Consider the following 26,012-nt stretch of genomic DNA (forward strand, 5'->3'; position numbering starts at 1 on the left):
ACAGAGGTAAAAAGACATGGGAGAATTATGTAGTTTCTTATGGGGAGGAGAACTATGAAACACAGAGTAAGGAAATAGCAGAGGGTATAAACAGATGGAAAACTATATCATGCTCATGGATCATTAGAATCAACATTGTTAAAATGTCTATACTATACCAAGTGATCGACAGATTCAATACAATCCCTATTAAAATACTAACATCATTTTTCATAGATCTAAAAAAAATTCTATGCTCCATATGGAAGCAGGGAAGACTATGTATAGCTAACAATTTCAAATAACAAAACTTACTCTTTGATAGAGAGAAGACTTAGTTTTTAAAATAATCAAAAGACTTGATAAAGACAGTATGAGGCAAACTGAACATTCTTTCCCTCTCTCTCTTTCTCACCCTTTTTTGTAGATAACTCAAAATTTAGACAAAAATATTTTACTATCTCTTACTAATAATACATGAGCATCTTTTTAAAAAAGGAATCCAAATTCTACCTTTTTATCAAGGTACTATTAATATTAAAACTCATTTTAACAAAATCTTATAAACAGATCCATCCAATCTCAATCAGTTTTGGCCGCGCAAAGTGATTTGTGGGAGTATGCAGCTTTAATATCTTTATCATCTATTCTCTCTGAGGGCTGCTCCTTGTGTGATTTCACCTATAAGGATAGAACAATCCTTATTATAATATTATAATATTATCATCACATTATACATGAGATATAACATGTTTAGAATATGGTATTGCCCTGAAAATATACAAATGAAGATATATGTTTTGGAAACAGATTTATAATACTTGATGGACTAGTGGTATAGGAAAATGAAGACAAAGAATGATATTGATGGCTTAAGCAAATAGATAAGTGGTGATGCCATCTCCTTAGATGGAGATTTCATCTAAAAATGGAAGTAACCTGATGAATTTTTAATATTTTAAAACTCTTCTCTTTAGAATATATCCATTGTTTGATCCAATATTCAAAATTTATCAATATATTACATATGAAAGTAGGGGAGAATCTATATTTAAAATTGGTTTACTATATCACTCTTCACAATTAGGTGCTGAGCTCTAATATTCTAAGCAGCAAGTTTCTTGAATATGAGACTTCTGATATAAAAATATGAATGCACTGGGAAAGATATAATTTCATTAAATATTGGGATGTAAGGTTTAAGTTAAATATGTTAGATGGGATTACTAAGAGTTTTACAATGCTACATAAACAATTATTGGCCAGTACAGACTCCTTTTTTCCAATTTCACCAGGATTTTGACAAAATACAGTCTGAGACAAAAAGGAATCACTTTTCAGCTGGCTCCCTGGTGATGTCTCTCTGGTCTGTCATGAATTACTTCATTAAAGTTAAACCATATATTGTTATGAGGATTAAGATGACTTGAAATTAAAATTAACCTCCATGAAAGAGGAAGCTTCTATTGCTTATATTTATGAACACTGGAAATTCCTGGAGCTTGCAAGCCCACACGATAATGCAAAATGAAAACCAACAAATATATTTCTGGAGGACTGCTCAGATGTAAAGCTCTGTAGCTAACAGAAAACCTAATACAATTGTTTCTTGTAATCCACTGAAGTCCAGGAAGAAGGGCTCACAACCTACTCCCTGCCCAAACTGCACCTGCCTTTGCAGTGCACAAGCATTCCCATCAGGAGGTGAATCTGTAGGGGACAGAGTAAAACTGGAAGGAGATTTTCCAGAGCATGACGGAGGCATTTTAGATCAAATAACTGTGTTTTAATTCTTAAATTTTTTGTCCAGGAACTTCTTAGTATGTAAATTACCTCATTCAGGCAAGGAAAAAAAAAACAAGTATAGATGAAAGCAGGCATTTTAAACTGCTGAGTGGACACATAGCAGATGTTTTGTAAATTATTGCTTACTGATGTATTCATTGAACAAAATACATTGAAAAAGGAATGCAAAAGATATAATTGCACATCTTGAAATCCTTCACTTTAGCATAATATTTACAAATGATACTATAAGCTGTATATATGATATGGAAGTACTATTAGCAGATTAGAAACTTTACAAAATAATCCTTTTATTAATTCTTTGTATAACTCTTAAATGGCTTTTCATATTTTGCACTCATGGTTGCACATGATCTTGGTTACTACAGATTATGAAACTGTTAAATAAGGGTTTTATTTTTACAAGAAAAAACATGACTTCAAAAACTAAGTGATTTAGATTGACATGTCAAGCAAACCTCTGGCTTCCTTCTTACCAGATTTCCATCACATGGAAGGTTCAGCCAAACAGGTTCATCAAAATCGTGCCTATTGATCAACTGCCAATTACCTCTTTAATTAAAAGCAATAGATATATAAAAAAAGTTTAGAAGGAAAAAAATCTAATCAATTACTATTTTAAATAATTTTTGAAATAATTTGGTTCCCCAGTGCCATCTGTAAATGTTTACAAAATAGTTAAATTTTAAAATAAGGAGCTCTCTTCCTTGACACCATTGTTACCCCAACTTCACTGAGGAATATAACTTTCAACCCACTTGAAAGTACCTGTTTGCATGAGGTGATACATCTAATTCTTCCATACATCATTACTAAACACCTACTTCATACCAGGCACCATAATAGGCTTTGAGAAGAAGGATATAAATAATAAACCATTTTTAAATATTCATTAAAAGACATGTCCAAATGCTTTCTAGGTAATAATTTGTTAGCCAGTTATTAAAATGATACTTGTGCTATAATAAATTTGTATATGTTTTATAATCCTTTAATATTTTTACTTAAAAATGAAATGAGGAGTCTATTTGATACATCTTGATCTCGGTCAAATCTTTTCAGGCCATCTTAAAGTCCAGCCCTTTCTATGCACAGTCTTTGAGGACAGCACCTACTCAGCTCTACCTAGAATTTCTCATATTTTGTTCTTGGGCTTCTCTGACTCAGCAGCAAGCACTCATGCAAGTGCAATGCAAAGAATGAGGGAGTTATTACTCCAATTGAGCAAATGTAAACAAATGCTCTCTTTTCTGTCCCTTGGGTGGGACAGATAAGTCCTCAGAAAGTCCCAGCCTAATCAGTCCCAGAAGCCCTTTCAGAGACAGCTTAGTATTTATTGAATTGTCTTGTCCTCTATCCCTATTTCCCTCTACTCAGCCCCCATTCTCCCGATCACTGGAGTAAAAGTCTCAAATTAAATTACCTCCATGCCAGCCCTTGACTCAGGCTCTTCTTTCCTAGGGGAAGCCAGGCAAGGACAGTGAGTGAAGACATTCACTGTGAAAAGTCGCTAAATCCAGTAAGGCACATAGCTGCAAATCTACACAGAATTGCTAAAGTAGTCTTCCAAAAAAAGCCTTCATTATTATAAGTTTCTGTTCACAACTTACCCAATAAGACATAAATTTCTTGCCTAATGTTAAAGGGTCTTAATACTCTACCCCTTAACCCCAGCCCCTTTCACTCTCAATACCAAACTTAAGGTACTTCTCTTTTGTAAACAAACCATACTTGCTACTCAGCCAGGACTTCCTTGTAAAGGAAAGTCTCTTCTATTCCCACTCATAAGTCAGGTGTATCCTGCCTTGACTTCTTTCTTCTCTTAACTCCCATAGCTTATACAGCCTATATTACCAAGTTTGTTTGTTTTTTAAAACTGTATTGTCTCAAAATATTTTGTAATAATTTGGGGACACATTTTAAAAATTCTTATCAATTATGTTTTACTATCTGGGGACAGAGACATTATTTATATCCTGTTTTAATGTTTCATAGCACAGAGAAAAATTGTGGGTATATAGTAGGTCCTTAATATATGTACAATGTCAATCGTTCTCTTTCCTTATTTGACAGCATGTTAAAAGCTGTTCAAATATCAAGTGGCCAAGAAAGGCAGCCTACCTTTTCCCCAAGGTCAGGCTCATCACTCTCTGCTTTCAAGAATAATTAAGGACATGAATAAGTCTGATAGAAATTAGCATGCACACATACACACACACACACACACACACACACGCACACACACAAATAACTATTAAATTTCTGCTTCATGTTAAAATGTCCTTATATTTTTGGAAAGAAGCTTTTAATCAGCATGAATATCTCAAACTGTTAAGGAAATATAACTTTGGAACTTTCTTGGGGAGTTTGAAGTACAGATAAAGTGGAATACCTGTGAGGAATCACTGCAGAGACTACAGTTGTAGTGCTGTTCTTGAACCTCCTTTATGCAGTCAAAAGAACTACAGTATGCCTTAGTTCAAGCCCTTATTACTCCTTTTCTGAATTAGTATATAAAATCACCCAGAGACTATCCACTGAATAAAATTCAATCTCTTTAGGATGACCTTTAAGGTCCTTCTGGATGTTTTCTCTAAATATTTCCTCAATCTGACCTCTTAAAGGCCTCCACTCCTCCCAATTCTAAATTTCAGTCATTTAGAATTAATTGAAATTTTATTTTAACTCTCCTTTACACATTCTATTTCTTCTTTTTGAAGCACACCATCTTTCTTCACTTGACTAACTCATTTTTGCTGTTTAATACTGAACTTAGTCACTATTTCCTCTAGTGAGAGATCCCAGATGTTTCCACACTAGTTTAAAAATCTAGCTTAAAAATGTGTGCCTATCTCTATAGTTTATGCATCACATTGAATTGTATCTAGTTGTTTATCTGTATCCAAGTTACACTAACCTATAAATTTCCTAATGGCATGGACCAATTCATGTGAGTATTGGTTTCCTTATTATATAATCAGCACAAAATAAAATTTATTTTTATTTTTATTTTTTAGTGTATTATAGGGGTACAAGTGTCAAGGTTACATATATTGCCCATGTCTCCCCTCCCCCCTTGAGTCAGAACCTCAAACGTGACCATCCCCCAAACATTGCACACCTCACTCATTGTGTTTGTATATCCCCATCCCCTCCTCCCCCCCCATCTGCTGACACCCGATAAATGTTATTCCTATATGTCCACTGAGGTGTTGATCAGTTAATACCAATTTGCTGGTGAGTACATGTGGTGCTTGTTTTTCTATTCTTGAGATGCTTCACTTAGTAGAATGGGTTCCAGCTCTATCCAGGAAAATACAAGAGGTGCTATATCACCATTGTTTCTTAAAGCTGAATAGTACTCCATGGTATACATATACCACATTTTATTAATCCACTCATGAATTGATGGGCACATGGGTTGCTTCCACAGCTTTGCAATTGTGAATTGTGCTGCTATAAACATTCGAGTGCAGGTGTTTTCTTCATAAAGTGACTGTCAATCTTTTGGGTAGATGCCCAGTAGTGGAATTGTTGGATCAAATGGTAGAGAATAAATTGACACTAAAGGGGGATTGAAGTAAGAGGGAGTATGTGATTCCTGTTATAAAGAGCAAGAATGTGGGACTGTGGTGGTCACATAAGTCCATGGCTGGTGATTCCCAAGCTGAGCTGACTAGTATGGCCTCCTGAGGGACAAAAGAGCTAAGACCAGGGAGATTCGGAGGAAGAGCTCTGTACATGTGGATTTTTGTACATGATTGGCAGACTGAAACTCTTCACACTGCTAAGTACCTCTTACCTACGAGTTAACTAAATGATGCCTAAATTTGAGTTTTGGGGTTGTACCAATAGGTACAGATCCTGGGTCCACTGTTAACTTGCTGTATGAGCTTAAACTCTATGAATCAGTTTCCTCACCTGCAATGTGCGATGACTGGGATACCTGAGTTATAGTGAGGATTAATAATAGTATATACAAGAAATTTAAAACAGATCGTAACAGAGTCTTTATTTAATGAATTCCAGCTACCGTTACTAGTAGCAGTAGTAATTGTTTTCATTTTAGTAGTAATAATAATAACCTTATCTAAAAAAGAGAAAACCCTTGATTTGCTTGGGTGGCAGAAACAAAACTAGCTGGAGGTTAAGAGGAGAACCCTTCTACTGAGTTGCACATTTTTATCAGGGGATCTGTGTCATTTTCTCCTTTGCCAAATATGCTACTTCCAAAAGTCTTCCACACTGCTTCAAGCACGCCAAATTGTTGCATTACAGATTAAGAAAGAGGATCATGGCTACTCAGAGTTCTTTGTTGCCGTGTGACTAAGGAGATGCTTGAGCAATTCTCCTCTTCACTATGAGCATTCCAATAAGTAGGCATCTTCTCACCCCTTCATTTCATGACTATTTCTGGGGAACAAGGAAAACAAATGAAAACAGAGAGAAGTCACAATAGGTTGAATACAGGACTATTGTTCATTCTTATTCTACCATGTTTTACATGCTCTCTCAGACAGCCTCCCTGCCAGCAGCTCCAGACATCTCTAAATCCCTGAGGCTAGGCAAGTATATTTTCCAAAGTGCCTGCATAGCAAATTATTTTTAACAACACCTCCCATCTCTCCTTCCAAGCAGAGTGTATGACTCAGAAACTACCCTCCCTCCTGCTGACTGTGATCCCTCTCTCATTCCAGGATAAATAGACCACTTTAGTGGTGATAACCACTTATTTATGCTGGGATTGCCATGTTAAAAGGATCTATACTTGGTATTTGTTGGGGATTCAATTAGATACTACTAGTAAACATGAGTTTTTTTGTATGTTTTTGTTTTTTGTTTTTTTTTTAGTTTGATCTGCTTCAAGGGTTGATACATAAAGCAAATATTATATCATTGCTTTGCCAGGATCTTGCTTGCATATCTCTTTAATCCAAGTTTGAAACAAAATATAATAATGAGACACAGGCTACTGAACAATATTCAAATACCTGTCTGATGATAAAACTCATTAAAAGCCACAGGGCTCTTGTGATGAGCCAGTGTTTTCCACATGACACCAAGACAATATGTGTATGACCTTCTCAATGAACCAGCTGGAAATTACATACTTTATCAAAAAGCAGAGTTAAAATTGTGAAGCAGCCCATAGAATTATGTACAAAAATCACTGTCAATTGGGAGAGCTAAGAAACAGCAAACCAACTGTCTGCAGTAGCATCCATTTAGTGATTAAAAAGAAACCCTGGATTTCTGTGGTTATCTACGTTTGCAGCTTTTACAGATCCCTAATCCTAACAAATAGCAAATTCCAGAAATATAGAAGGAGTAAATTTTATCTTCAAACTTACATAGGATATTTCCTTCATTTCACTATATTATTTTAGTAAATAGCAGAAATATTTTTAAATAAATATAAAAAGAATACCTTCTCAATGATGCATTTGAATATAGCGTGCATGTTCACACAGACAGGGCACTTTATAGAATTATACTCACTGCTATACAAATTAAAGTCCAAAATAAGACAGCATATTATCACAGGCCTATACTTATTACTCTATATAATTCGTAACATAGCAGCTTTCAGGGAAATTATATGTTTCTATAAAAAGCCAACCCACAGTCTTTGGTTGAGATTATTCTTTTGAAGTTACATGTTCCTAAACCTAGGAATTTGGAGTTTTAGAATGTCATACCTGTAAAATCAAATACTGTTCTTCTTGCCATTGCCCATCCAGAATTTTAAATGATCTTGTCCAAAATTCCATTTATAGCAATACATGTAGGTAGCAACAAATTTTTTTTCTTTCACTAAGTATAATCATGATTATAGTAATGCTGGCAAAACATATATACATTTTTCTCATAAGGGCATCAAGACACTGATAAATGCATGTATTGGCCCCTTGTATTTGATAAAATAGGTTGAAGCAGATTCTACACTCTTTTATCTAGAGGAATGGTTACTTGATATTGGACTTCTCACCTTCCAGGATTGTGAGCAATAAAATGTTGTTGTTTATAAATTACCCACTCTAAGGTGTTATGGAAGCCCAAGCAGACTATGACACTCTCTCTGTAATGTCAAGCATCCAATTAGAATTAACTTTTCATACGTGAAATATCTATTCTTCTGTGGTTCCTACACATGGTTCCAAAACATACCTCCAAATCAAAATGAATTATTCTCACTTATATTTGCCAGTGTTTTTCCTAACTGCTTTATAACACTCCATTACTTTTATTTATCATGTTTTTTCACAGCCATAGCAGTTCAGTTTGAGAGGCTTTCTGAAATGTCTTTAACATGGAAGAGCCACTGAAAACGGAAGCCTAGAGCTTAGAGAAACAGGAAATTCTATTTATAAACACTGAAGTATAGAAATAAACACAGCCATGCATTGGTCAAGGCAACATACTGTTGCTATCACAATGAGGTACAGTATTTGGATTAAGTTGAAAGAAAGGTATTTCTAATTATACAGCTAAATGACAGATGACAATTTGAATTCCTTGATGTAGTTTACAGATCGAAAGTTCATAGTGACCTTTACGTTTTTTCCCCCGACTTTACCCTTTGATAACCTCTTAAATGGAATGTTGAGAGCTCCAGCCTTCAAAAGAGGTGAACACATAGGAGGCTTAACTTTTCCTAATGACCTTTCAAGGCAAAGCAAAAGGTCAACAGTTAGTGTTACTCACATTGAGGCCGACAAAGAATGTTGCCTAAACCTAAATGACAAAGACTCCGCTGTTGGAGGTCACTTCTTAATTTACTTTCCTGACATTAATGCTTGTTATAACCCAGGCAACTAGTTTTGAAGTTGCAGTTCTCTCTTCAAAGTCTTGCTTATTATAGTAACATACTTGCCAAAAGACATAGTTCACTGTTTACTCATTGTGTGAATGTTTTATAGAAACAAACCTTCTAATGTTGCTCATTCTTTCACAGTAACCATAGTATAATAAAATTTATTTAAACTCAATTGGGGTTTCAAGCTTTATCTCTGGTGCATACATCTAATGCACATTAGGCCTTCGACATTCCTGGACATGTCAATTGCATTAATACCCTGGGTGTGTTCAAAGGGTCCTCTTGGATTATACACATTTTCAGAAGTCACTGTAGCAAGGTGGAATGCAGACTGGACTCTCAGCATACCAGAGTTACAGTGTTCACACTAACATATGCTATTTTTAAAACTGGCATTGTTTAGATGATACTCTGATATTCAGGCGCTGCCTAAAAGTTTATATGAGATTCTGAAAGACAAGAATCCTGTCACTCAAACTTTCAGGGTCACAGTATTCTAATTTGTAAATTTGTGATTTGTGTAAGTGATTTGTATTGTAGCTACACTGATACAGTATTTCAAACATATTTGTCCTCTTGTCACCTTTAGCTAAAATGGAGAAACTAAAATATTCTATAGCCCCTGCATATGCATATTATGTTTAACAATCTGCTTTTTACTATTGTTTTGAACTTGGCAAACATGTTTTTCTTAAAGTACTTTGAATGATATGTGTTCATCAGCATTTTCTTCCTAGGATATCAAATCTGTTGCAAGAGGTCTGCTATACTCAAGTTGTCCATTCAAATCTGTTGCAAGAGGTCTGCTATACCCGTGTTGTCCAATACAGATGCCACAATTTAAATTTAAAGTAATGAAAATTAAATAAAATAAAAATTTAGTTCCTCAGTTATACCAGTCACATTTCAAATGCTCATAAGTTACACGTGGCTAGCAGCTTGATATTGAGCAGCACAGATACACAGCACTCCCACCTCATCACAGATATGTCTGTTAGTCAGTGATGATTAGACTAAGCTTGTGCTTTCATTACAATAAACTCACTACCTACCAGGAGTATCTATAATACTTTTATATTATTTTGTTTGATTTTTTCCATATATATAATCAGACTCCCTGAAACTTCTATTCATTTTTCCTTTTAATTCATTCCCCCAAATGAGCCTAAATGTCACATGTTCTTCAACATTGTAACTTTTCAAATATTTCAAAAAAGCTATCACATGCCTCCTCTACTCTTTTTTGTGTCCCCTCCTATATGGATATCCCATGTATTTTGTGTACATGATAGAATTTGCTGAGTTTGCCCTGGAAATACTATTTTAAATGTTTAAATTTGTTATATTCTGAGTCACAAGTTGGCAAACTTATGTCATGATAAAATGCACAAACATTTTATATAAAAAGGAATAAGACTTTTTCTTCTTAACCCTCTCACCCATCCCCAGTGCCAGGCATAAAGTAGGCAATCAGTAAATCCTGGTTGAATTAATGAATGAACAGATTTAACCAGGACATATGGCTCTTAATATATTAATACTTGCTCTTGTTGTATTATCTTCTCCATGAAGTAAATTAAAAACTCTTCTGATTATAAAAATAACAATCATCATAGATAACCTTGAACATACACAGGGAAAAAAAGATCAAGATGCTACTGCTTAAAGATAACTACTAGTTTTTTTTTTTGTCTTGCCTAAGTTTTGTTTAACAAAGTTAGAATGTATTTCATAAGCTTATTTTTTCACCTATTTTATATAATGTGCATAGTTTCCTATCTTTTATGAAGTTGGCTAAGTTACCCAACCTCTGTCAGTTCCCTCATGTATAAAACGATGAAAAATAAGTACAGTACTTACCACACAGTTATAAGGGTAAAATGACTTAGCATTTGTCCATTTAGGAAAATAACTGGCATGTAGTAAACACTCCACAAATGTTTATTACATTTCAACAGCATAAGATAATCATAAATTATTTTCCAAGTGGTCATATTAATTTACATTTCTACTAGTGGTACTTATGGGTCATACTAATTCATCAGCACTTGATATTACAAGATTCTTTTCTAAGATATGTACAAACAGCTTATTCACTGTCACTAGTGTATAGTATTTCAATGTTTACATTTATCCCAGTTTACTCATTCTTCTTTCAAAGGACCTTTAAATTGTTTCCTGTTCTTGGTATTATAAATGTCACTGCTATGAAAATTCTTGAACATGACTTTTGGTGTACATTTATAAAAGTTTCTCCCTAGTATATGAAAAATATAGGTATCTCAAAGACAAAAACATGCCCCAATTTTGAGAACAAACCAATTGGAGCCTTAGATCATATATCAGGCCGAATGTCTAGACTTGAATTCTCTCATTCCTGAATACTTCTAGAGATTTTTCTAGATAAATCAGTCCTGATATGTACAGCATTTCCATGACATAAAAACTGATTAGCCTTTTGTGCTCAAAAGAGATTCAGTAGTGGCTATCTTTCTGGAAATGCATAAATGGTTTGAGAGAAGAACTTAATTGTCTAATAAGTGCTACTGCATGCCCAGATAATGCATATTACCTATAAATGAATATGTTCAGTAGCTCCTGGATTGCAGAGGTTCATCTTCCCTCCACCATCCATAGTTTTTGATCATTGGAAGGTAACACAAATGCACCATTGAAGAAAGAAAATATCCTAAGGTTATTCCAAAATATCTGGGTGAGTTGTATACAGAATCTGAGACTGAGAAAAAAGACCTTGTCTTCTGCCTTCCCTCTCTGCTGGGATGATACCAATCATCTTCAATTTCTTGCCTTTTTATTCAGTCACTTCTTTAGTATTCATCTTTAATAATGTGTAACCATAACCTGTCATTACAATCAAAGGACAAAATCAAACATAAAAATGTGAGTAGAGGCTACATAAAAAAATAATCAGTTTGCTCATTACAGAACAACTAGCAGCTGCCTTACTTCATATTCAGCTCCAGTATCTCCTTTGCTGTTCCTCAGGCTTGTGCTCTCATCCTTCCTTCTGCAATGACCAGAGAGTCTTTGCCTTCTTCCACCTCATCACTTGCAAGATTAGAAAAGAACATTCATAGGTACAATGACCTTTTAAGTAATTTCTGCATAAATCCCATAAACACAGGATGGTAGAAGTCTCCCCTGGATGAGATACTACAACATGCCATTCAAATTAGCCCAGGTATAGATCTTGAAACAAAAGCAGGACGGAAATATCAAACATTATGTGTAAAATGCGTATGATGAAAATGGCATATGAAATTAGTGCTAGTTTAAAAACTGCTTGAGCTTGATGTTTTCAAATCCCTTATAGTTATAATGTTAGATGCCGTTTTAAGAGATGAATAGCCCTTGATTAATTTTAACGTGACCAAAGCAATATGTAAAAATAAAACACAGGAGGCATGACTGCATAGCTTGGACAGATCCTAAATGTTCTGATTTACAGTCTCACTTTAGTAATAATAAACATGGAATGAAATCATTTCAATTCAATAATCTGAATAGTTCTCTCCTTGGTTCATGTATGAGGACAAGAATCTGGAAACCCCTTCCCCATGTTAACCAAAGCTATTTTGATCTGTTTTGCATATTGGATTAGCTGATCTCCAAGAGGCCTTGCATAGTCTCTAAGTAACCTTAAAAAGATAAAGCCATTATTGTCAACCTTGAATGCAAATTAGAATCATCTTGAGAACTAAGAAGAAAACGCAGTCTCCAGAACACACCCCCAGAGATTCTGACTTAATTGGCTGGTGGGGTCATGCCAGTGATAATATTTAAAAGCTCTTTAGGGGGTTCTCTGCAACTAGGGTCAGAAAACCCTTTTCTCCGGGTTTATGAATACATGGCTGGATTGGGATTCCTGCTTTGTCCCTTCATATTAGCCTACATGCCAAACATCTAAAATCATTCGCTTGGCAAGAAATTAAGCAGCAGACTTGAAAGAAATTGAACAAATATTGTCTCTCCCTGTTAATCCCTCTGGCTAGACTTTTTGTGGAAATAGATTGCTATAAAGTGAATCTGGGCAGCAGAAGCTGGTATATCCTTAGGCCACTGAGATGAGGAGCACAGGACTGTCTGGGAAAATCTAGACTAGTATGCATAGATTCAGTGAAGTTCAGTACACATGGTCATGGTGGAAACTTATACACCTTTCAGAAAACCCGCAGACTTCCTAAATCAATGCCCCAGGGCTGGATTTCAACAATAACCATGCCAATCTTTGCTACTGTGTGTGGGTGAAGAGGCAGATTCCATGAATTAGTGGTAGTTCCATTCTCATTCAGCATGCCTGGTCTGCCCCTGGTTCAACAGCTGTGGGCACTTGGTTAGCTCTTTTGATTCTGAACTTTGTGACCTAGACAATCTGTTTTCTCTAGATATAGAGCAATTCGGTAGCCTGTTCATTAGTTCTGTTAACATTCTTCCCAAGACATGGGATCAATCTACATTTCATTTTACAGCAGTATTCTTTACAAAATTTGCATCACAGAACTGTGTTAATCCCATTTGTGCTGCCAAAAAATGCAAAAATTAATTCATTTTAAACAAAGCAAGAAAAACGTTAAATGAAAAAAGCATTCAGATATAACTGTAACAATAATAATGTCTATCATTTAAAATTATTATGTCAGAAACTAATAAATGCTTTATATATTTCATCTTGTTGAATTATGTAAGATGAACATGTATATTCTTGTGTTACAGGTAAAAAGAAAAAAATGCCTCTTAGACCTTAAAAAACTGTCCTAAGTCTATATAATTTATAAATGACAGAGGTAGATTGAAAACCAGGTCTTTTTTAGCTCTCTGTGGGTGTCAATGAATATAATTTTTATAATATATAATTATTAGAATTCATGGCAATTGATAAATGAACCTGGAGACAATTCTAGCTATTTAAAGAATTGGTAAAAATCATCTTGGAGGAAATAAGCCACTTATTACCTATCATCTATGTCAGTTTCTATTTACTCACGTACAAAATAAATACTAACATCTTCCTGGAAGCATATTCATTTCATTCCTATATCCCCTTTCTCCTTATATGGCACCAATATGCACCCAGCTAGATACCTGGAAGTCATGTTGATCCTACCTGATGTCCAATGAAGCTATCAAGGCCAATTATTTTCCTTCCTAAATAGCTCTCATACCCATCTCTTAATTTCTATTTCACTGACATACATTAATTCAAACCCTTATCAATTCTCACCTAGATTATTCTCACCATTCTTTAATTCATTCTCTTCATTGCTATGAAAAATATAATTTAAAAGGACTAATAGAATCAGTTACTTTCTTGCACAATTCTACAATCAAGTATAGACTATAATCCAGTAACTTCACTTCTAAAGGTGAATTTCACTTCAGCAGAAATGCACACATGCATATATCAAAGGGCATATACTAGATGAGCATGACAGCCCTATTTGTGATAGCTAAAGATCAGAGACTATCTAAATGCCCAACTGTAGAATGCATAAAAACATTGTGGCATATTCACATGATGGAATGCTATATAGCAATGAGAGAATAAACAAAGTGAACTACATACAAGCAAAATGATGTATGTACAAACATTTAAATAAAGTTCAAAAACATGCACAACTAAGTTATGTTAGAAATCAAAACTGTGGCTACACATGGGAGTTGGGGATCTGGAAAAGGGTGCTAGCAATGTTCCATTTTTCTATGTGGTTCCTGGTTAGGTCACATGTGAGGGCTCATATGATTTTTTACAAAGAATATTCACACTGTTCCTCACTTTTCTTATGTGTGTTATATGTCAATAAAAGGTAAAAGAATAAAAATAAATTCTTCAATCATTCTTCATTGCCTTTCATCTCTTGCTTTTTCCCTAAATGTAGCCACTTCCATCCCATATTGAATTACTTGGAATTCTTTAGTACTCATCTCTATAATCTCTTTTCCTTTGCACAACTTTTCCCTCTAGAAATTTCTCCTCAGATTTTGACCTTTTTCTTACTATCTTTTTCTGCTTCATTTACTCTCACTTATTCTGCTAGCCATAGCTCAGGCATTACTTTCTCTGAAAAGTCTTCCTGATCCTCCACCTTTTGCTTAGTCTCACCTCTGCCACAATGCACCAGTGTTATATTGAATGGTTTAGTTCTCTCTCTCTCTCTCTCTCTCCCTTTAAATCACTGAGTTTCTTAGAGACCAATACAGCACATATATTTTATTTTAAATCACAGACTACCCGGAGGGTGTGGTACCTAGAGGTCTGGCATTCTATGCAGTCATTGAAGATAACAAGGGAGATCTGGTTAAATGAAGGAATGAGTGAATGAATATATAAATGGAATTTATACCTTCTAATGCAGACTTTTTGAACACCATTATTGCTATTCAGACTTTGGGCTCTGCCACCACTCCTTACTTGCATCTTGCCATTTTTAACTCACAATCTAGTGAATGTCTGAGGTTATCCCTATGAAATACCAAAACCACCACTGATTTAATTGTAAGTAAAATCAAACAAAAATATTTTGATCATTTGTCTTTAAAACTGTCATATTGATTATTATTACTGACCTAACAGTTTAGTGTACTCGAAATAACTAATTGCACTCTAATACATATAATCCAGTTAAATGGGCAAGTAATTGTCATAAGTTTATATTGCTGAAGTATTTATATCCAAGATCTGATTACACCAGAGGTTAGGAATAGGAGAAACTACCATTCTCTCAAGATATTTTTTCTAAACCAGTGGTAACTGTTGGTTTTCACCCCTCCCTCACCATTGCTTAACAAATTAAGCTGGCTTAGGTCTTCATTTCCCTCTTCCAGCAAGCACCTCATTCATGATATATTTATTTTTACATTAGCATAAATGTAGTCCATAGGCATTCGTGAGGAATTTGTTCAAAAACACTAAAGGTCATATTTAGCAGAAATATTGATTTTATACATCATTGCTTTCTGAAAAATTATGCTCTACTCTTCTGAAAAATGCCTAAATTGAAGAAAATGTTCACTTGCTGTTTAAAATTTAATAATTTTCTGCTTACAAATATAACTTAACAATTTTAATTTCACTTTCTGCTATAAATGACTTTAAACTTTACCAAAATCCAAGATGATGTTTACCCAAAACAAGAATTTTGTACTCAAACATCTTTAATGAACACCACACATTTCTTTTTAAAATCTCTGAAAACTCCTGCTGTACAAAATCCTGTTCAATTTAGCATTTTCTATACCTATTTGACTCTATTTTTAACACAAAAAACCATTGTATTAATTTATTTACTTTTAAAACTCTATCATTATCATCGCTAATTTTCACTAACTTTTATCGTGGGCTTTCTCCACACAGAGCACTGATCTAGGTAGGCATGGAAAATATGGAGAGAGATAAGGCCTAGGTCTCAAACACAAGTGCAATAAATTCTGGAAGAGAGAGAGAGAAGAGGTATAACAATACCACAAACTGTAAATTCAGGAAGATTTGACTTTAAACTTCAGCTTTGCTATTTAAGAATTTTGTACACTTAGAGAGTATTTAAACTATTTTTATAACAGTGATTTATAAAATGATGATCATAATCATATGTACTTCATATCATACATGGTACACAGTATGTGTTCAATAAAAGGCAGCAAAAATGACAGTGCTAAAGAAAGAAGATGAAAGGAGGAGAAGGAGAATAATTAGATGAAGGCATTAAAAGGATATAAGAGATTTTGATAAAGGTCAAATTAATTATATGATTATTCTGATCACTTGTGGAAAAAATAAACTAAGATGAATGAAATAAATCAAACATAAAGAACTAATTCCGTAGTCATGTAGAGATTTGTGGTTTGTAGTTGCACTTTGCCATGTATCTTTTTCTGTGTGAATGCAATGTTAATGCTAATCATTTTCATTATAATTACAAATTTTTATATTTATCATCATTATATATTTTGCTATAATATGTGAGCTTTGAAATAGGCATATATTATGATTTTATTTCCATTTTATAGATGAAGCCGCTCTAGAGAGGAAAATTGATATATCAAAGCCAGTTAGCCCTCAACTGAGTAGAAGCTCCTAGTTCCTACCAAGGGCTCATCTGTTAGATTTCACTAATTCTAGGCTCAGAGCATAGATATGTTAATTTACCTGATTCTCCTACCTATGGACAAAATGGCATGGCTTTCATACCATTTGCTGACAAAATTTGCTTTAAAGCATCACAATCAATCAGCCTTATAAATATTAATAGTAAGAATATGTACAAAGGTCAGCAAATATTTTGCATAAATGGCCATATAGTAAATATTTTAAGTTTTGAGAGCCATATGGTCTCTGTCACAAATATTCAACTCTGCCATTTTAGCACTAGAACAGCCATAGACACACACACACACACACACACACACACACTCATACACATCACATGCCATTACCAATATCATTTTAAGCAGTCAGTACTAACCTACATTTACTCACATAAATACTTTTCTGATGCCCTTCATTCTGTCTTTCATTATCATATTTCACTCTGGGATAATTTTTCTTCTGTGTAAAGAATGCTCTTTAGTATGTCTTTCAATATGAGTCTCATAGTAATTTTGGTATTTTTTTATTGCTCAAACTCATTTTAATTCACTTTCAGTTTTTAAGAATATTATCATTGAGTATAATTTTTAGGTTGCAGTTTTTTCTTTTTTTAGTTTTCTAAATGTGATTATTTGTCTTCTAGTTCTCTTTATTTTTCTTACAGATGTGTGTTGTGGTATATTTTTGCTTCTTGGAAGTTAATGAGTATTCACTATCCCCACAACTGCATGCATTTAAGATCTGTTGTTTTTAGTAACTTTATTACAATATATGCAGGTGTGTTTTATTTTATGTTAATCTTTTCTGAGATTTGCTAAACTTCTTAAATCTGTGGGTTAATAGCTTTCATTAGTTTTGGGAAATTCTTGATTTCTGTAAAAATTGCTTCTTCCCACTTTCTTTCTTTCTCTTGTCTGTCAAGGATTTTACTTAGAGATATATTGGAACCATTCACATACTCTATAATCTCTCACATTTTCTTCTATATTTTTCATCTTTTTATTTTTCTTAGATACTTTTCTTTGGTCCTATGTTCCTTTTCTCTAATACTGTCTTCTTTTTTGTCAAGAAAGCAGTTAAATCACTTTTATACCAGTGTCTAATCATACTAGTAAATCAATCATTTAAGGATCTGCTTCTGTTGTCTACTTTTTTTTTTTCCTTGGTTTTTAGTTACTTGGTCTTCCTTCTTGGAATGCATCGCTATTTTTAATAAATGTTAGGAAAAGAGAAAATGGAATGAATAATGGTAAGGATTTTTGGATTTTTTACCTTTCTGAAGGAAGAGTTTAATTTTCTTCTGGAAGGCAGACCAGAGATTATGGAAAATATAGATTACAGAAAATAGAGATTAAGTCTTAGACTTATGCCAACCAAACTTAAAAATGTTAGGTAAATTATACAACTCCCAAACCATCACTAGATGAGAGTTGCTTTGGAAGAATTGAATATCAGATCTTCCTTATGGGACAAATGTATTTCACAACAAGACAAAATCTCTCAGGTAAAAAGTCACAAATATTTTCAAAGCTTAGAGATGGGTGCACTGAGGAAATTAGAGTAGCATCAAAAATATCTGATATGATTTCTCTCTAGGGTCTTGGACTCTCAAGTCCTTTCTACCTTGGAAACAATTATTTTATGAAGCTTCAAGTTTTTGATTGTTTTCTTCTGACTTTAAATATGTTTTATATAATAATTATTATATTATCAATTATTTAATAATTATTCTTTGTTTGTTTTGTTTTGTTGTTTGTTTCTTTGTTTGTTTTTGTTTTTGTTTTATTGAGACAGAGTCTCACTTTGTTGCCCAGGCTAGAATGAGTGCCGTGGTATCAGCCTAGCTCACAGCAATCTCAATCTCCTGGGCTCAAGCGTTCCTACTGCTGCAGCCTCCTGAGTAGCTGGAACTACAGGCATGCATCACCATGCCTGGCTAATTTTTTGTATATATATATTTAGTTGGCCAATTAATTTCTTTCTATTTTTAGTAGATACGGGGTCTCACTCAGGCTGGTTTCGAACACCTGACCTCGAGCAATCTGCCCACCTCAGCCTCCCAGAGTGCTAGGATTACAGGCGTGAGCCACCACGCCCAGCCAATAATTATTCTTTAATTAATTTAATAATTAATAGCTGTCAATTATTTAACTATTTTAATAACTGTTCTTGGTGAGAGAAAAACAATTGGAGCCAAAATGGCCAGAAGTAGAAGTCAATTAATACCCCCACACTTTTTTTTTTCAGAATATTACAGGGGTACAAATGTTTTGGTTACATGGATTGCTTTTGTATTGCTTGAGTCAAAGTTGTAAGTGTGCCCATCACCCAGATGGTCTACATTGTACTTGTTAGGTATGATTTCACCCATCCCTTTCTCCCCACTCCCACCTGCATGATTTCCATTGAGTTTTACTTCCATCTGTGCACATGAGTGCTAATTGATTAGTTCCAAATTTAGGCATAAATGTGTAGAAGAAGCTTCAGAACACCAGGAGAGATGTAAGTCCATGATGTCTTCTATTAAGTAGTTCTGCAAAATACTAAAGGTGAGACTCAGCAAAAATGAAAACTTGGAAAACAAAACTTACACTTGTAAGTAACCCTTAGAATCAAGCTAGAAATCAAAAGGAAAATTATGAAGTATTTTGAATGAAATGAAAATAAAACATATTAAAATTTGTGTAATGTAGTTAAAGATATGCTTAGGGGGAAAATTATAACACAAAATGCCTATCTTAGAAAAGAAGAAATGTACCAAAAATCAATTCTCTGCTTCTACCTTAGGGAATTGGGAAAGAAAATTTAAACAGAGAAAAAGCAGAAAAAATCAGAGGAGAAATCACTGAAAGTGATAATCAAAAAATGGTAGAAAGAAATCAATAAAATTCAAAACTGGCTTTTTGAGATTAACAAAATTGATAAATCTCTAGTTAAACCAATCAAAAAGAAAAAAAAAACCCAAAACTATACATATTGTAGGTGTCAGGAATGAGATGGACAATATCATTACAGAATTTACATATATAAAATCAAGAAATATTAAAAGCAACTTTACACTAATAAATTCAGTAACTTAAAAGAAATGGCCAAACTTTTTGAAATACACAAATAAACCAAATAACCTTATATGTATTAAGTAATGTATTCCATAGCAAAAAATTTCCCACCAGACTGCAAACTAGTTCAACCTCTGTGGAAAGCAATATGGAGATATCTTAAAGCGATACAAGTGATTTTACCATTTGATTCAGCAATCCCATTGCTGGGCATCTACCCAAAAGATCCAATGACACTCTACAAAAAAGACACCTGCACTTGAATGTTTATAGCAGCACAATTCATAATTGCAAGGCTGTGGAAACAGCCCAAGTGTCCATCAATCCAAGAATGGATTAATAAAATGTGGTATATGTATACGATGGAGTACTATTCAGCTCTAAGAAACAATGGTGACATAGCACATCTTATATTTTCCTGGTTAGAGCTTGAACCCATACTATTAAGTGAAGTATCCCAAGAATGGAAAAACAAGCACCACATATACTCACCAGCAAATTGGTATTAACTGAACAGCACCTAAGTGGTCACATAGGTATTACAGTAATAGGGTATTGGGCAGGTGGGAGGGGGGGGTATATACATACATAATGAGTGAGATGTGCACCATCTGGGGGATGGTCATGATGGAGACTCAGATTTGTGGGGGGAGAGAGGGAAATGGGTATTTATTTATTGAAACCTTAAAATCTATACCCCCATAATATGCCGAAATAAAAAAAAAAAATTTCCCACCAAAAAAAAAAAAAAAAGAATCTCTAAGCCCAAATGATCTCCTTAATGATTTCCACAAATAATAGAAATTCTACAAAAACTGTTCCGGAAGATTGAAGGGAAGGAACTACTTTCCAATTCATTCTATGGGACCAGCATCACTCTGATATCAAACCAGAGAATGAGATTATAAGAAAAGAAAACCACAGACTAAGATTCCTCATAAGTATAGATAATTTAAATTATTTTATTTAGTTTAGTAAATCAAATCCAATAATGTGTTAAAAGAAAATGTGTCATGTCCAAGTGAAGTTTATCCTGAGACTGCAACCTTGGTTTAACACTTAAAAACCAGTCAATATAATTCATCAAGTTTATAATCCAAGAAAAGAAAAACCATATGATCATCTCAAAAAATGCAGCAAAAGCGTTTGATAAAATCCAACATCTATTTCTCATAAAAATTCTTAGCACAAAAGGAGTAGAAGAGCCATCCTCAACTTGATATAAAGTATCTACAAAAAATATACACCTAATATCATACTTAATCCTAAAATACAGAGCACTTTTCTGCTAGGATCAAGAAAAATATAGTCCTATTTAATACTGTCCTGGATTTCTTAGCCAATGCAATAAGACAAATAAATAAATAAATAGCACCCAGGTAAGAAAGAAAAAATAATTTTGTCTTTATTCACAGACAACATTATTGTCTATATAGAAAATTATATGCAATGTACAAAACACCACTAAATTTAATAAGTTTATCAAGTTTGCATAATAAAAGACCATTATACAAAAATCAATTGTTTTCTATACATTAGCAAAATGCAAATGGAAGTTTCCACTTTAAAAACACCATTTGCAATAGCATTAAAAAACTATGGAATACTTGACATAAATCTAACAAAATAGGCATAAAACCTGTACACTAAAAACTATAATACATTGCTGAGAGAAACTAAAGGCCTTTTATAAAATGAAAATGTATGTCATTTTGTGTATTTAAAAACTCACTATTTACATACCACTAATTCTCAATAATTTGATCTATAGATTTACCACCACTCCAAACAAAATCCCAGCAACATTTTCAAAGAAATTGACAAGCTAATTATAAAATGATTATAGAAATATAAAGGACAGAAAATAGTTAAAACAACTTTGAAAGTACTAATACTTTCTTGCTTTAAGACTCTTGTCAAGTTACAGCAATAAAAGCAACTATAGAATTTTCCTAAAAGCAGACAAGTAGAAAATTCTAAAAATATGGCAGAATAGGAAACACCAGGAATCTCTCTCCCCACCTAGCCATTCACTGGACTTTCAGAGTCTGTCTTATGTAACCATTTTTAAACTCTGGAGTCTCATGAAGGATTGCCACTTCCAGGGGAAGTCCTGGATGATAAATTGTGATTAATTTCAGTTGCTTTTAGTTCTTAGCCTGGTAACAACTATCCATGCCCCATCCCCAACCTCATGGCAAACAGCTGTGCATATAATCCTTGAGCATTTTACATACAACTCGTGGTAACTAAAGGTGGGAAAAAAGGATTCTGTCCTCTAAATATTGAATATCTGTGTTCTGATCACTGATTGCTCCTTACAATCACAGAGATGCAGACAAAGAAGTATGTGGGCATTGTTTTTGCACCTTTGTCAACTGTTACAAGTTTCTCCCTCTCTGGTTGAAGTGACTTCCAGAGAATTTAAAGGGCTGATGCCTTTTTCCTCTTTTTTTCCCCTCCATTTGGTAACAAGACATTAAAGACTAAGTCATTAAAGAGCAATTGCTGGTATGAGAAAATTAGAAGGTGACCATGCATGCCCAGAGAAGGGTACAGGCTCAGAAGTGGCCTGAGAAGACCTTATGTATACATCTCAGTCTTATCCTTAGCACACAACCTACAACAGTAAAAAAATAAAAAACAATAAACAAAAACAATAACAAAAAACAGAAACTTTGCAAAAAGGGGATAATGTAATTGCCAGAGTTACCATATTATTAGATTCAAATGTCAAGTTTTCAACAACAACAAAAAATAACAAGACATACAAAGAAATAGGAAAACATGACTTATTCAAAGGAAAAAAAAAAACACAAATCAACAAAAACTGTCATTGAAAAGACCTGATGGCAGCAGATCTATTAGGGAAAGATTTTAAAACAATTGTCTTAAAGGTGCTTAAAGAACTAAAGGAAGATGTGGAAAAGTTAAAAAATTGATATATGAACAAAATGGAAATATTAAGAAAGAGATACAATACCTGAAAAGAAACTAAAAATAAATTCTAGGGCTGACATATAAAATAACTAGAATGAAAAATATACATAAGGATTCAAAAGTAGACTTGTGCAAACAGAAGAAAGAATCAACAAACTAAAAGATAAGACAATGGAAATTATACAGTCTGAGGAACCAAAAGATAAAATATTAAAGAAAAGTAAACACAGACTAAAGGACCTGTGGGACACCATCAAGTGGACCCACATACACATTGTTGTAGTCCCAGAAAGACAAGAGAGAGAGAAAAGGGAAAAAAAGAATATTGGAAGAAATTTCGCCGAAAACTTTCCAAATTTGATTAAAGACATTAATATAAACATTCAGAAAGCTCAAAATGTTTCAAGTAATATGAACTCAAAGAGATTCAGTGGAATACATTATAATCAAACTTTTGAAACCCAAAGATAAAGAGAGAATTCTGAAAGTACGAAAAGATCCCCAATAAACTTAATAAGTGGATTGCTCATCAGAAACTTTGGTGAGCAGAAGGCAGTGGGATGATAATATTCAAAGTGCTAAAAAAGAAAAAAAAAATACAACAACAACCTGATAACCAAGAATTCTATTTTCAGCAAACTGTCCTTTGAAAGTTAGGGAGAAATTAACATTCTCAGATAAAAACTGAAGGGAATTCACTACCAATGGACCTTACCACAAGAAATGCTCAAGGAAATTTTGTAGGTGGAAATGAAAGAACATTGGACAGTAACTCAAAGCCATATGAAGAAATAAAGATGTCAATAAAGGCAAATGCTAGTGCAATTACAAAAGCTAGTCTTATTGTAACAGCTATTTGTAAATTCACTTTTTGTTCTCTACATTATTTAAGAAATATATATAGATATATAATATGTAAATATATATGTGTATACAGACAGTCCCCTGGTTATGGATGAGACACTTTTCTGAGAATGTCTTTAGGTTGGATTTGTATGTAACTTGAATTCCTGATAAACAGCACATACATAGTAATAGTAATAATAATAACAGTACTATAATGGCTCATATGTAGTAATAATAATACACTGTAATACTGTAATAATAATAATGATACCCCTGTACCATAATAATAAGTTACAGAAACTCCTATGCTCCTTCTTTTAATTCCTAGGCTAATAGCAATGCAATGCTTATTTTGATCTTCCAACTAAATCAATAATAACCTTTCTATTTCAATAATCCACTACATTGCTTAGTAACAATTCATGCTTTCATTAGAGCACTACCTTTCACATGTTCCATTATTCTCACTTTATCCTTTATAACGACTGAAGCCTAATGCTTTTCCTATGAATGTTGGTGTCTGGACTCTCTCCAAATGCTTAATTATTTCTACTTCCATTTAGATTGTAATCACCTTTGTCTTCATAGCAGGCCCACCTTGACTTGCAGTGGAGTTTTGCTTTGGAGGCATAATCATAAAGGTAAACACAGACTCACAAAATGGAATAAAAAGTTAAGTTGAAAGTGATGCTGGGTGTAAGCAACCATATAAACAACGAGACTAGCTGCTGGCATAAAGATGCTGCACTAACAAACCACTTATGCCATGCAGGTTTGTTTACATGCACGGAGAAAACTAGTTCCTGAATTATTTATTTAATTATAAATTATCCTTATAGGGAGGCCTGGGAGCCTGTTGGTAAGTATGGAATGCCATAAGGCAGGTTCTATACTCCAGGGACTGCCTGTGTTTGATTATTCATCAAAAAAATAGTATTATTATAACTTTGGTTTTTAACTCTACTTTTTTTTTACATATTTTAAGACACAAATGCGTGTAAAAGAATTATTACTTTATGTTTGGGGGCATATAATGTATAAAGATATAATTTTGTGACATCAGCAACAGAAAATAATGGGGACAGAACTGTAAAGGAGTTTTTTATTGAAGTTAAGTTGGTTTAAATACAAATTAATACTGTAACTTTAAGATGTTTAATGCAATTTTCCTGGTAACCACAAACAAAATAGCAATAGAGTATACACAGAAAGATATGGGAAAGGAATTCAAACATTTCACTTAAAAAAATCAGATAAACACAAAAGAAGAGAGTGATGCATAAAATGAGGGAAAAAACATAGCACAATGATAAAACATAGCACAGTGATAAAAAATAACAAAAGCTCATGAGGGTGCAGAAAAAGAGAAATGCTCATCTACTATTGGTGGGAATGCAAAGTACTACAACCATTATGGAAAACAGCATGGAGGTTTCTCAAAAAACTGAAAATAGAACTACCATATGATCCAGCAATCCCATTTAGTGGGTATATATCCAAAAGAAAGGAAATCAGTATATAGAAGAGATATTTGCATTCTGCTATTTATTGCAGCATTGTTCACAATAGCCAAGAGACAGAATCAACCTATGTCTATCAGTGAATGATTGGATAAAGAAAATGTGGTATATATGCACAATAAAATATTATTCAACCATAAAAAAAGACTGAAATCCTCTCATTTACAGCAACATAGATGGAACTGAAGGTCATTATGTTAAGTGAAATAAGACAAGCACAGAAAGACAAACATCACATGTTTCTCACTCATATGTAGAAGCTAAAAAAGTGAATCTCATGGAGTTGGTAGAAAGTAGATTGGTGGTTACCAGAGGCTGTGAAGGAAAAGGAGGGAGATGAAGAGAATTTGGTCAATGGGTACAAAAATACAGTTAGATAGAAAGAATGGTATTTGATAGCACAGTAGGAAGTTATAGTTAACAATATTTTATTGAATATTTCAAAGTAGCTAGGAGAGAAATTTGTAATGTTCTCAACACAAAGAAAAGGTAAATATTTGAGGTGATGGATATCCTAATTACTCTGATTTTATTATTACACATTGCATACAGGTATTAAAATCTCACACATACCAAAAATAAGTATAGCTATGATATGTCAATAAAAAAGAAAGTACTATTTATACATGTAATAATATAGATGACTCAACAATTATGGTGAGTGAGAGAAGCAGTTTCTATAAAATTCTAAAAAGTACAAACTAATCTGCAGTGAGAGATGGCAAATCTGTTATTGCCTGAAGGCAGAGAATGGGAAGAATAGATGGAAGAGATTCAAAACATCATAAAGGAACTTGGTGGATGATGGATGTGCTCACTCCCTTGATTATGGTGGCTTCATGGGTGTATACCTATACCAAATCTTAGCAAATTGTACAATTTAAATGTGTGCAGTTCATTTTCTGTTCCTTATACTTCAACGAAACTACTTCAGAATAAAG

General features: G+C 33.7%; 1 long non-coding RNA gene across 1 annotated transcript; it reads right to left on the minus strand.

Annotated features, from left to right (window-relative positions):
• Positions 1 to 4,969: 4,969 nt before the first annotated feature.
• On the minus strand, positions 4,970 to 19,273 carry LOC105883891 (uncharacterized). Its single transcript, XR_012918846.1, has 4 exons — positions 19,098 to 19,273; positions 11,570 to 11,671; positions 11,175 to 11,464; positions 4,970 to 6,198 (listed from the first exon to the last, which is right to left on the minus strand). It is a non-coding gene; the product is annotated as an uncharacterized LOC105883891 (long non-coding RNA).
• Positions 19,274 to 26,012: the final 6,739 nt, after the last annotated feature.

The sequence above is a fragment of the Microcebus murinus genome, chromosome 1 (genome assembly GCF_040939455.1).
Source record: "Microcebus murinus isolate Inina chromosome 1, M.murinus_Inina_mat1.0, whole genome shotgun sequence".
NCBI lineage: Eukaryota > Metazoa > Chordata > Mammalia > Primates > Cheirogaleidae > Microcebus > Microcebus murinus.